Genomic DNA, 12213 nt, shown 5'->3' with positions numbered 1-12213 from the left:
AGCCATAATCGTAGTACAGTATTTCATGTTAGATTTTGACAATTTTCAATTTTTTGTCCGTTTTTCTTTAAGATATGGAAAACTACAGAGCAGCATGCAATTCAATGGGTTAACATAACATTATTCAGCATGTTTTATTCAACTTTATGAAGCAAAATTAGCTAATTCTATAGGGTGATGCAAAACCTTTGGTCATAGTTGCAGAACCTGCAGATAATTGATTCCGACTATCTTTAATTAGAGCCCTTACTGCTCACGTTGTCTCTGGCTGTAGTGGGCTGTACTGTATGCTCTACCTTCACCCTAGTGCAGTATTTCCACTACGCATGCAGTTTGAATACTTCCTAAGCCAAAATTGAGTCCTCTTGTCTTCACCTGCCACATTTTCACTGGTTCAGAATGATTTAAATTTCTAGGCCACGCTCTGCATGCGCAAACAGCATGGCTGGCAAGGAAACAATGTCATTAACAAAACCAGGATACTGTCTAAACAACAGACAAACAAGAAAGGCAGAACAACATAAATGTCAATAAGATGCTAGGGCCACCATGGGCAGCCACCTTAAGCCTTGTCCGCACAATAAGATTTTGTTGACCATTACTGTAGGGCAGGGTTTTTTCTAAATATGGCCCCAAACAGTTGCTGCTTCTGCTGAGGCGAGCATTTTATTTTAATTATTTTTAAGGTGTTTTCACTAAGAGTTCAGGAGCTATTCAGCCTGCCACAGTCATAGGTGATGTATGCTGGCTAAAGTGTCTGTTTAGTACTAAGCAATCCAAAGCGGCTGATAGACGATGCATGTTCTTCTCCTTCGTTGCCCTGATAAGCTGCTCCCTTGGTGACTGGGAGCTCAGGTACCTCATACAGCAACTGTCTACCCAAAACCAATATACAGAGCCACATGTGGAACCACAAGGGAATGTGACATTGGACTGTGCAAGTTACTTTCACAGCTTTTGAGTGACAGAGTGGGAAGAGGGCTTCCAAATACCTTTAGAGCAGAGGTTTTAAAAAATGTCAGGCCCCATACCCCTTTCTAAATAATCTAGTCTACTGCGTACCCCCATTTGAGATAGGGTCATAACATACCTATAAAAACGGGAAAAAATATGGTATTTTCCAATTACTAGATTAAGTACGTACTGTAAATGGAAAACTATTGTTAAAAACGATCAAAATAAAATACAATTAGTAAACCATGATGCAAATGCACCAACTAAAAATGCTATGTAAAATTATTTCAAAATCCAGACTCCAATAAGTTTGCTGAAACGAGTTCAAATTAAGAGTCCAACGCCAGGTTATGCTTCTGAAAAACAAAATTAATGTTCCAATTTAAAACAAAATTTAAAAAAAGCAATTATCATCAACAGACATGCATTTCCTCCAACAAATGCAGAAGTGTAGAGAGAAAACAGTTGAACGCTGAGACAATATAAAATGCTATGTGTGTCTTGTGCGATATTGAATCCAGCCAGAATAATTGTTTTGATAGGTCTGGAGTAGGGAATCCAATTCTGGACACTTTTCCCAATCCCAAGATATAGGGATTGATTTATTGCTTTTGCTTTTGCTTTAATTAAACTGCCGGTGTGGAGGCGTAGGGTAATGCGCTCGCACGACAAAGACGTCTTCAACAAATTAATTAATAATGAAAAAACACATACAAGCATTGCAAGCAAAGAACAGTCATTTCTCTAGCTCCAGCGCAGAACAAGTGAGTGATTTCAATGTGTAAAGTAGGCTGACCCAGCTGCCTGCTCAACTCAATAAGGAAGTGGCTTGTTACCAGGAGGTTCCAGGTTCAATCCCCACCACTGACTCACCATGTGTGGCCCTGAGCAAATCACTTAACCTCCTTGTGCTCCATCCTTCAGATGAGACATAAAACCAAGGTCCTACTATAAGTGACTCCACAGCAGCAGTTGTGTTGCACATTTCACACTTTGGATAAAAGTGTCTGCTAAATAATAATAACACTGTTATTTAAAAACACAGAACTGATTAAACTACTAACACTGAACATTTAAATTCCAGAAAGTAAACTCTAGAAAATACTATACATTTTTAAAAGAGGCAACATCATACAATGACAATCTTTCAGTAGTTTTTTTTAGCCCACAGACTACAGTAACCTATCTCCTGCTATTTAAATATGTAAATTAGCCATGTGTGCACTCAACCCACTGTCAACAGCTGGCTGGGTGTTTATAGGGTGAACCTCACCCAACAGAAAGGAAGTACACCAGTATGGCTGAGGTTTTATTTGAAAGGTGACTCAGCAGTGTTGATTCGATTGCTAAGTTGCAAAGTACTACAAAGTTGTAAAAAGAAAAGTGTTGTCTGCCACTACAGGATTTTTTTTCGCACACCCCCTGAGGAGAGCTTGCATACCCCAGTTTGAAAACTGCTGCACTAGAGAATTTAACAAAACTAAATGATGAACTAGCCAGTTCAAGTTTCTGATACAAATGTAGTGTTCAGAGGGCTAAGGAAGAATGCGTTAAACGTGGTATTAAAACACTGATTGTAGATTTAAATTATTGAGTATTACGTAAAATACAATTATTACTATAAACCAATAACCAGTAGGGGACATTATACTGCCAGTTTATATTTAGTGTGGATAACTTGTTATCCTAAACCAGTAATATCCAAGTTTCTGTTTCGTTAGAGTAAATAATTGGATTAAATCATCTGTAGTTTGTTACATTGCCAACAGATAGCACTGAAATAAAATGTGTCCAGTTTATAAGGAAAGGGAGGGGGTCCTATTATAAATCAAAGGATCTGGACTAAGTGTCAGAATACTGAAGCATAAAAGTTCTGGAGCAGTAAAATATGTAGTTGAAAAAGCATGACAGTGAGCATCTGGCATACATATCCCAGACTGCAACTTCAACCAGGGAAATTAGAGCACTGTGTCACACATCTTTGGCAATCGTCCTGGAAGCTAACCACTGATCGGTCTACTGTAATGGTAAACAAATGGCGACCAGCGGGCCCAATCTGGCCGGCAGACAGGTGTCGTCCGGCCCCCTGGCAGGGCTGTATCAAGGTTCTGAGTGAGAGCCGAACTTCATTTTAATATTACCGCAAGGGGGCTGTTGTGGGGGATTCCCCGTATGACCTTCATATATTTCTTGCGAGTAAGCAGAAAATGAAGCGTTTTGTAATATCGATTCCAAAGTACAGTACTTGCTGATTGTGATGATACATTTATGATGTAAATGGCAATGGTACTGGAATCCTCATTCAGGAATGCAGAATAACATAAAACACAATTCAAAAGTAGCATACTTTTTTTTTGTAATGCTTCATTGTGTTATGACATATTTAATGAGAAAAATGGTGCTGTCCTTCTGCGATCAGCTTTAGAACACCAGTTGCAATAGATGCATCTGTTTTTAATATTGCATTCATTGTGGAATAAGTCGCTTCGCACGTGTAAGTAAATCCAAACATGGAGAGCACAAACAGAGCCAGCGGTAGTTGTCTGGACATATATTGGCGGACCAGAATGATTCCAGATTTGCTTTGCTAATGAATTCAGTTTTCAGCAACGACAATGCCTGTAAACATAATACTAGTTCTAACTGCTGGTTCATCGATTGCAGGAAGAACTTGCTTTGCATGGGACAAGAAATCACCATCGGGGTTGACTGAAAACAGACAAAAACAATTACGTCGGGAATGCTGAAGTTGTCATAGCGAGATGGGATTTATTTTGAGTTACGTTTCACTTACAATATATTGGAATGTTAAACTAAACTAATTTGTCTCTTAACAGATACAACACAGAGGATATATTATTTTACTAATATTTATTTGGAGGTTACACAATTGTTACTTCTTTTCTCGTTTTGGTTTGTTTTAAACCAACCAACTTTTTTTATTTTTTTTATTGATGAGCTGGTATGCCTTGTGCCATGGTGCAGCACATTTTTGGGGGGAGGGTGTTACAAGTGGCCCACTCTGCGGCTGCACGAGGTTCATTTCTCCCACTACCAAATTTAATTGCCGACCACTGGTCTACTGTATGTCTGGCTACAAATGACTTGTGAATGATCATGGATGAGGACTTGAGACCTGAACCAACCAGTATGCATGGCACACTAATCACTGAATGCAAAAGTCTACCTGTTGCAAACAACCATCTGTTTTAAAAGACAGTTAGAACTGTAAGTAAAGAGAGAACTGTGTTCTTTTAAAACTCTTGTAGAAAACCACCTTTTTCCACAGGGCATGGTCACATTGATAGGAACACAAAACCCCAAACTGCTTTGCAATTGGACAATGCAGATTCAAAATGGAAAGACCCGGAACAATAATCTTACAGGTAGTATCTTTCTTACAGACAAGATACAATATTGGTATTAATCAGCTGGGAATTGCATTTCTCAACTTTTCTCAACTCTTCAGAACATTCTCCAGTAGAAAGCGAACTTCTCGTGTGAGAATCATAGCGCATCCAGCTCCTGCCCCCTCTCGCAACATTACTCGTTTTCTGTTCCTAAAATTGCCACTCTTTTCAGCCACTGCACCAGCAGTGTTGCAGCAGGGAGTTGGCAGAGTACGATGCCCAAAACAGAGCACTTTCAAGTAAAAATCGAAACATGTCTATCCAGCTGATTATGTGGCAATTGTATTCCTGCCTTATGGGCAACACAGAATACAGCAAAGGAAAGCCTACAGAAACAATTTGCTGTGAATTGTCTGATATGCATCAACCAAAACACAGAATGACTAATCATTTCAAAGTACAGCAACTAAAGGTGTTAGATTCTGTTTAATTTCCTAAACATTTAGCATTAAACATGTTCAATATTGAAACTTTAACACACTGGAAATGCTGGCACCCACTCACATAACCTTAACAAGAAACACGCCAATCGAGCTTTAGAATAAATGACTACAATATGAATGTGTACAAAACTGTGTGGAATGGCCTACGAATAAATACTGAATATTAAATAAATAATCTTTCACTGTATAGTTGCTAGAAACAATAAGGCCAATACCTATATTTCCCATTCATATTTTTGATGTTTAATCGTTTATAGTAAATGCTCTATCAACACCCCGACCAGCAACTTATATCCAGCAAAACAGTATGTAGAAAAAAATAAGCAAGAAGAATATTCATAGCCGTATGCCATTCAGGAAATACTACAGAATGCAACATGATAGGTCGCTTTCAGGGATGTAAAGAATTATGTGGTAAAATAAATCCGTGACAAGACCTACATGGTTTACAAGGATGGAGGGATTAGAGTACGCAGGCAGTCAGAGCAAGCTCTTTGCCTTCACTTGGGCTTGCTTTTGTTGGCCTGGTCTGGGACCAGTTATTCCTTTGTAGGTGTATGTTTTAACCTGTTTTGTAATTGCAATACTACTGGCCATGTGCACAAGTAGATCAGGACTTGGTGGTTCATGAGCTGTATATGGTTCATCGACTTCTAAAATATGGGTATTTTCATATGTGAAGGCTGGATAATCTGTAGTGTTTGGTAGAAGTGCAAAAACCAAATGATGGTATGATAAAATGTACTGTAACATTTTTAATAAGAACAACATGCTAAACCAGTGTGTAGTCTGATTAAACATTTTTTTTTTTTCATTTGATGTAACTATTGGTTATCGGTGTGGCTCCTTTTAGAGAATTAATTTTGTCACAAAAGTAATTACTTTGTATAATAGCATCATTCTGACTACCATTGTTTTACAATCACTGTTGGGGGTTCTACAATTTCCACAACACTCAAAAAGGGGCAAAATTCTTAGAAAATTCTATCATTTAAATTTAGGAATATTTTTAATTTTATTTTAATATAAAATGCTATGTGTGTCTTGTGCGATATTGAATCCAGCCAGAATAATTGTTTTGATAGGTCTGGAGTAGGGAATCCAATTCTGGACACTTTTCCCAATCCCAAGATATAGGGATTGATTTATTGCTTTTGCTTTTGCTTTAATTAAACTGCCGGTGTGGAGGCGTAGGGTAATGCGCTCGCACGACAAAGACGTCTTCAACAAATTAATTAATAATGAAAAAACACATACAAGCATTGCAAGCAAAGAACAGTCATTTCTCTAGCTCCAGCGCAGAACAAGTGAGTGATTTCAATGTGTAAAGTAGGCTGACCCAGCTGCCTGCTCAACTCAATAAGGAAGTGGCTTGTTACCAGGAGGTTCCAGGTTCAATCCCCACCACTGACTCACCATGTGTGGCCCTGAGCAAATCACTTAACCTCCTTGTGCTCCATCCTTCAGATGAGACATAAAACCAAGGTCCTACTATAAGTGACTCCACAGCAGCAGTTGTGTTGCACATTTCACACTTTGGATAAAAGTGTCTGCTAAATAATAATAACACTGTTATTTAAAAACACAGAACTGATTAAACTACTAACACTGAACATTTAAATTCCAGAAAGTAATCTAGAAAATACTACACATTTTTAAAAGAGGCAACATCATACAATGACAATCTTTCAGTAGTTTTTTTTAGCCCACAGACTACAGTAACCTATCTCCTGCTATTTAAATATGTAAATTAGCCATGTGTGCACTCAACCCACTGTCAACAGCTGGCTGGGTGTTTATAGGGTGAACCTCACCCAACAGAAAGGAAGTACACCAGTATGGCTGAGGTTTTATTTGAAAGGTGACTCAGCAGTGTTGATTCGATTGCTAAGTTGCAAAGTACTACAAAGTTGTAAAAAGAAAAGTGTTGTCTGCCACTACAGGATTTTTTTTCGCACACCCCCTGAGGAGAGCTTGCATACCCCAGTTTGAAAACTGCTGCACTAGAGAATTTAACAAAACTAAATGATGAACTAGCCAGTTCAAGTTTCTGATACAAATGTAGTGTTCAGAGGGCTAAGGAAGAATGCGTTAAACGTGGTATTAAAACACTGATTGTAGATTTAAATTATTGAGTATTACGTAAAATACAATTATTACTATAAACCAATAACCAGTAGGGGACATTATACTGCCAGTTTATATTTAGTGTGGATAACTTGTTATCCTAAACCAGTAATATCCAAGTTTCTGTTTCGTTAGAGTAAATAATTGGATTAAATCATCTGTAGTTTGTTACATTGCCAACAGATAGCACTGAAATAAAATGTGTCCAGTTTATAAGGAAAGGGAGGGGGTCCTATTATAAATCAAAGGATCTGGACTAAGTGTCAGAATACTGAAGCATAAAAGTTCTGGAGCAGTAAAATATGTAGTTGAAAAAGCATGACAGTGAGTATCTGGCATACATATCCCAGACTGCAACTTCAACCAGGGAAATTAGAGCACTGTGTCACACATCTTTGGCAATCGTCCTGGAAGCCAACCACGGATCGGTCTACTGTAATGGTAAACAAATGGCGACCAGCGGGCCCAATCTGGCCGGCAGACAGGTGTCGTCCGGCCCCCTGGCAGGGCTGTATCAAGGTTCTGAGTGAGAGCCGAACTTCATTTTAATATTACCGCAAGGGGGCTGTTGTGGGGGATTCCCCGTATGACCTTCATATATTTCTTGCGAGTAAGCAGAAAATGAAGCGTTTTGTAATATCGATTCCAAAGTACAGTACTTGCTGATGTTGATGATACATTTATGATGTAAATGGCAATGGTACTGGAATCCTCATTCAGGAATGCAGAATAACATAAAACACAATTCAAAAGTAGCATATTTTTTTTTTGTAATGCTTCATTGTGTTATGACATATTTAATGAGAAAAATGGTGCTGTCCTTCTGCGATCAGCTTTAGAACACCAGTTGCAATAGATGCATCTGTTTTTAATATTGCATTCATTGTGGAATAAGTCGCTTTGCACGTTTAAGTAGATCCAAACATGGAGAGCACAAACAGAGCCAGCGGTAGTTGTCTGGACATATATTGGCGGACCAGAATGATTCCAGATTTGCTTTGCTAATGAATTCAGTTTTCAGCAACGACAATGCCTGTAAACATAATACTAGTTCTAACTGCTGGTTCATCGATTGCAGGAAGAACTTGCTTTGCATGGGACAAGAAATCACCATCGGGGTTGACTGAAAACAGACAAAAACAATTACGTCGGGAATGCTGAAGTTGTCATAGCGAGATGGGATTTATTTTGAGTTACGTTTCACTTACAATATATTGGAATGTTAAACTAAACTAATTTGTCTCTTAACAGATACAACACAGAGGATATATTATTTTACTAATATTTATTTGGAGGTTACACAATTGTTACTTCTTTTCTCGTTTTGGTTTGTTTTAAACCAACCAACTTTTTTTATTTTTTTTATTGATGAGCTGGTATGCCTTGTGCCATGGTGCAGCACATTTTTGGGGGGAGGGTGTTACAAGTGGCCCACTCTGCGGCTGCACGAGGTTCATTTCTCCCACTACCAAATTTAATTGCCGACCACTGGTCTACTGTATGTCTGGCTACAAATGACTGGTGAATGATCATGGATGAGGACTTGAGACCTGAACCAACCAGTATGCATGGCACACTAATCACTGAATGCAAAAGTCTACCTGTTGCAAACAACCATCTGTTTTAAAAGACAGTTAGAACTGTAAGTAAAGAGAGAACTGTGTTCATTTAAAACTCTTGTAGAAAACCACCTTTTTCCACAGGGCATGGTCACATTGATAGGAACACAAAACCCCAAACTGCTTTGCAATTGGACAATGCAGATTCAAAATGGAAAGACCCGGAACAATAATCTTACAGGTAGTATCTTTCTTACAGACAAGATACAATATTGGTATTAATCAGCTGGGAATTGCATTTCTCAACTTTTCTCAACTCTTCAGAACATTCTCCAGTAGAAAGCGAACTTCTCGTGTGAGAATCATAGCGCATCCAGCTCCTGCCCCCTCTCGCAACATTATTCGTTTTCTGTTCCTAAAATTGCCACTCTTTTCAGCCACTGCACCAGCAGTGTTGCAGCAGGGAGTTGGCAGAGTACGATGCCCAAAACAGAGCACTTTCAAGTAAAAATCGAAACATGTCTATCCAGCTGATTATGTGGCAATTGTATTCCTGCCTTATGGGCAACACAGAATACAGCAAAGGAAAGCCTACAGAAACAATTTGCTGTGAATTGTCTGATATGCATCAACCAAAACACAGAATGACTAATCATTTCAAAGTACAGCAACTAAAGGTGTTAGATTCTGTTTAATTTCCTAAACATTTAGCATTAAACATGTTCAATATTGAAACTTTAACACACTGGAAATGCTGGCACCCACTCACATAACCTTAACAAGAAACACGCCAATCGAGCTTTAGAATAAATGACTACAATATGAATGTGTACAAAACTGTGTGGAATGGCCTACGAATAAATACTGAATATTAAATAAATAATCTTTCACTGTATAGTTGCTAGAAACAATAAGGCCAATACCTATATTTCCCATTCATATTTTTGATGTTTAATCGTTTATAGTAAATGCTCTATCAACACCCCGACCAGCAACTTATATCCAGCAAAACAGTATGTAGAAAAAAATAAGCAAGAAGAATATTCATAGCCGTATGCCATTCAGGAAATACTACAGAATGCAACATGATAGGTCGCTTTCAGGGATGTAAAGAATTATGTGGTAAAATAAATCCGTGACAAGACCTACATGGTTTACAAGGATGGAGGGATTAGAGTACGCAGGCAGTCAGAGCAAGCTCTTTGCCTTCACTTGGGCTTGCTTTTGTTGGCCTGGTCTGGGACCAGTTATTCCTTTGTAGGTGTATGTTTTAACCTGTTTTGTAATTGCAATACTACTGGCCATGTGCACAAGTAGATCAGGACTTGGTGGTTCATGAGCTGTATATGGTTCATCGACTTCTAAAATATGGGTATTTTCATATGTGAAGGCTGGATAATCTGTAGTGTTTGGTAGAAGTGCAAAAACCAAATGATGGTATGATAAAATGTACTGTAACATTTTTAATAAGAACAACATGCTAAACCAGTGTGTAGTCTGATTAAACATTTTTTTTTTTTCATTTGATGTAACTATTGGTTATCGGTATGGCTCCTTTTAGAGAATTAATTTTGTCACAAAAGTAATTACTTTGTATAATAGCATCATTCTGACTACCATTGTTTTACAATCACTGTTGGGGGTTCTTCAATTTCCACAACACTCAAAAAGGGGCAAAATTCTTAGAAAATTCTATCATTTAAATTTAGGAATATTTTTAATTTTGTTCAGTGGAAAAATACACAGAAACTGCAGTCAACAGAATGATGCATACATTGGTGAGTTAATAATAATAATAATAATAATAATAATAATAATAATAATAATAATAATTCCTATGGAAAGCACGCGAGGGTGCTGCACAAAATCGGTCCATTTGCCAATTTATTGCTAAAGCAATCTAGAAAAAAGCAATATAAAAAAAAAAAACAATTTGGAAACAATGACAGTCAGATGCATGCTTCTTGACACAGTCAACTTGATATTTTTATGTTACTAATATTTAATAATTTATATAAACATGTAATGCATATTCAGTCATTTGGCACTGGTATGTAAATTTAGTCCTGGTTTATTAATATAAGATTAATAGATATATATATATATTATATATATATATGATATTATATAACTATCTATATATATATATATAAATATATATATAATATATATATCACTTTATGTGTTTCTTTCTGTGCAGTTAAAAGCCCTACAAGCAGCTGGAAGATTGGTACATATTTAATGCTCTCTGCACTGGTAACCTAGTTTTGATCAATTTATAACTCACCCAAGAGTTAACCCAAGGCTGTACATATCTAGCAACCCGTTTCATTAAAAGCATGTTCCCATTTGTATGAACAAAGAAAAACAAGCCTATACTTTTCCCTGAAGATCTGTTTATAAAACGCATAGATTTTAATACATTTTCCACGCTTTCGGGTGCACGAAATGCACTACACCATCAAATGCAACGCCTCCCCCGCTGCAATAGACGCATCACCTGATTACAATTCCACATGCATCACACACACGTTCATCATGTTGTTGATTTGGGAAACTCAGTTGTAATCTTGCTAATCTCTCAGTAAGCAAAGGTGCCACAATGTCCATAGCCCATGCACGCGTTTTTATATTTTTTTTTCTGACAGTATGTCCAGTAACACATATTTTCCTGCACATAAAAACACACACTGCCTTCAAGAAACTGCTTCGAGGCTTCGGACCAAAAACATGCCCATGCAAAGCAAACGCGACAGCGCCCGCCTTCCGTTCAGATCTCCACTCCCGACCCAACAGTGACTGCCCGAGTTAGCCTCTGTTATGGTCAGGCTTGGATCACCTACCTGTGCGTTTCGAGTATTGACCCTGTGGAATGTGACTGAGCGCTGCGTAGTCACAGAGAGTAACGGCTGGGATGCTCCATAGTGTGGTCTCGCCACCTCCCAGCAGCTGCTCTATACTCTAGTGATCCTGGCACTGGTCATGTGATTCTGAGCATCACCCTCCTCAATTGATATAGCGTTGAGTCACACAGTCTATTAGACAGATGGGGTGGCTGGTGGTACATTGTGACGGGCAGCCGGGGAAAGGAGCCGGAGAAAAAGCCAGCAGAAACATCATTGATAGTGGTAATGGATAGGGAAAAGGTCTTTCGTGTGTTGAAACAATTTAATTTTCATTTTTTACAAATTTGACCCATCAGTTACCATGGACTATTTTGCTTGGGCTACAGTTACCCTTTTTGTAAAATAACAAATAAATGTGCTTACTAAACATACCTACACTGCAGTATCTGTGCAATAAACTGCAGTAAATTATAATAATGTATTTTAGGTATGTTTGTTGTTGCTAAGTTACTACCAATATATTACTACTGAAGCCCAATACTACAGTCAGTGGGCATGTCAAAGGTGTTGTACCAAATTTATTTTTATTTTTATATAGTGCCTTTTACAGTGGACATTGGACATTGATTTAACATCTCATCTGCAGGATGGAGCACAAGGAGGTTACGTGACTTGCTCAGGGACACACAGTGTGTCAGTCAGTAGCAGAGGTGGGATCTGAACTGGTAACCTTCTGGTTATAAGCTGTGGGCTTTAACCACTGGACCACACTGCCTCCTATAATTTATAAAGTAAGTACTTACATTTACATCTTGAGGTATCTGCCTTCAACCAAGTACTGCAGTATATTTTTTTATAAGTGTTACTGTACCTA

General features: G+C 38.1%; 1 protein-coding gene across 4 annotated transcripts in view; it reads right to left on the bottom strand.

Annotated features, from left to right (window-relative positions):
- Nucleotides 1-11457, bottom strand: part of LOC121323395 (anion exchange protein 3-like) — an 83928-nt gene extending 72471 nt beyond the window's left edge. For all 4 annotated transcript variants that reach the window (XM_041264436.1, XM_041264438.1, XM_041264439.1 and 1 more), the window contains exon 1: nt 11337-11457. The gene's annotated coding sequence lies outside the window, so the exon portion shown is untranslated. The remainder of the gene's footprint in view (nt 1-11336) is intronic.
- Nucleotides 11458-12213: the final 756 nt, after the last annotated feature.

The sequence above is a fragment of the Polyodon spathula genome, chromosome 11 (assembly GCF_017654505.1).
Source record: "Polyodon spathula isolate WHYD16114869_AA chromosome 11, ASM1765450v1, whole genome shotgun sequence".
In the NCBI taxonomy this organism is placed as follows: Eukaryota; Metazoa; Chordata; class Actinopteri; order Acipenseriformes; family Polyodontidae; genus Polyodon; species Polyodon spathula.
Note: the sequence above shows the minus strand (reverse complement) of the source record. Positions and strands in the feature narration are given on the sequence as shown.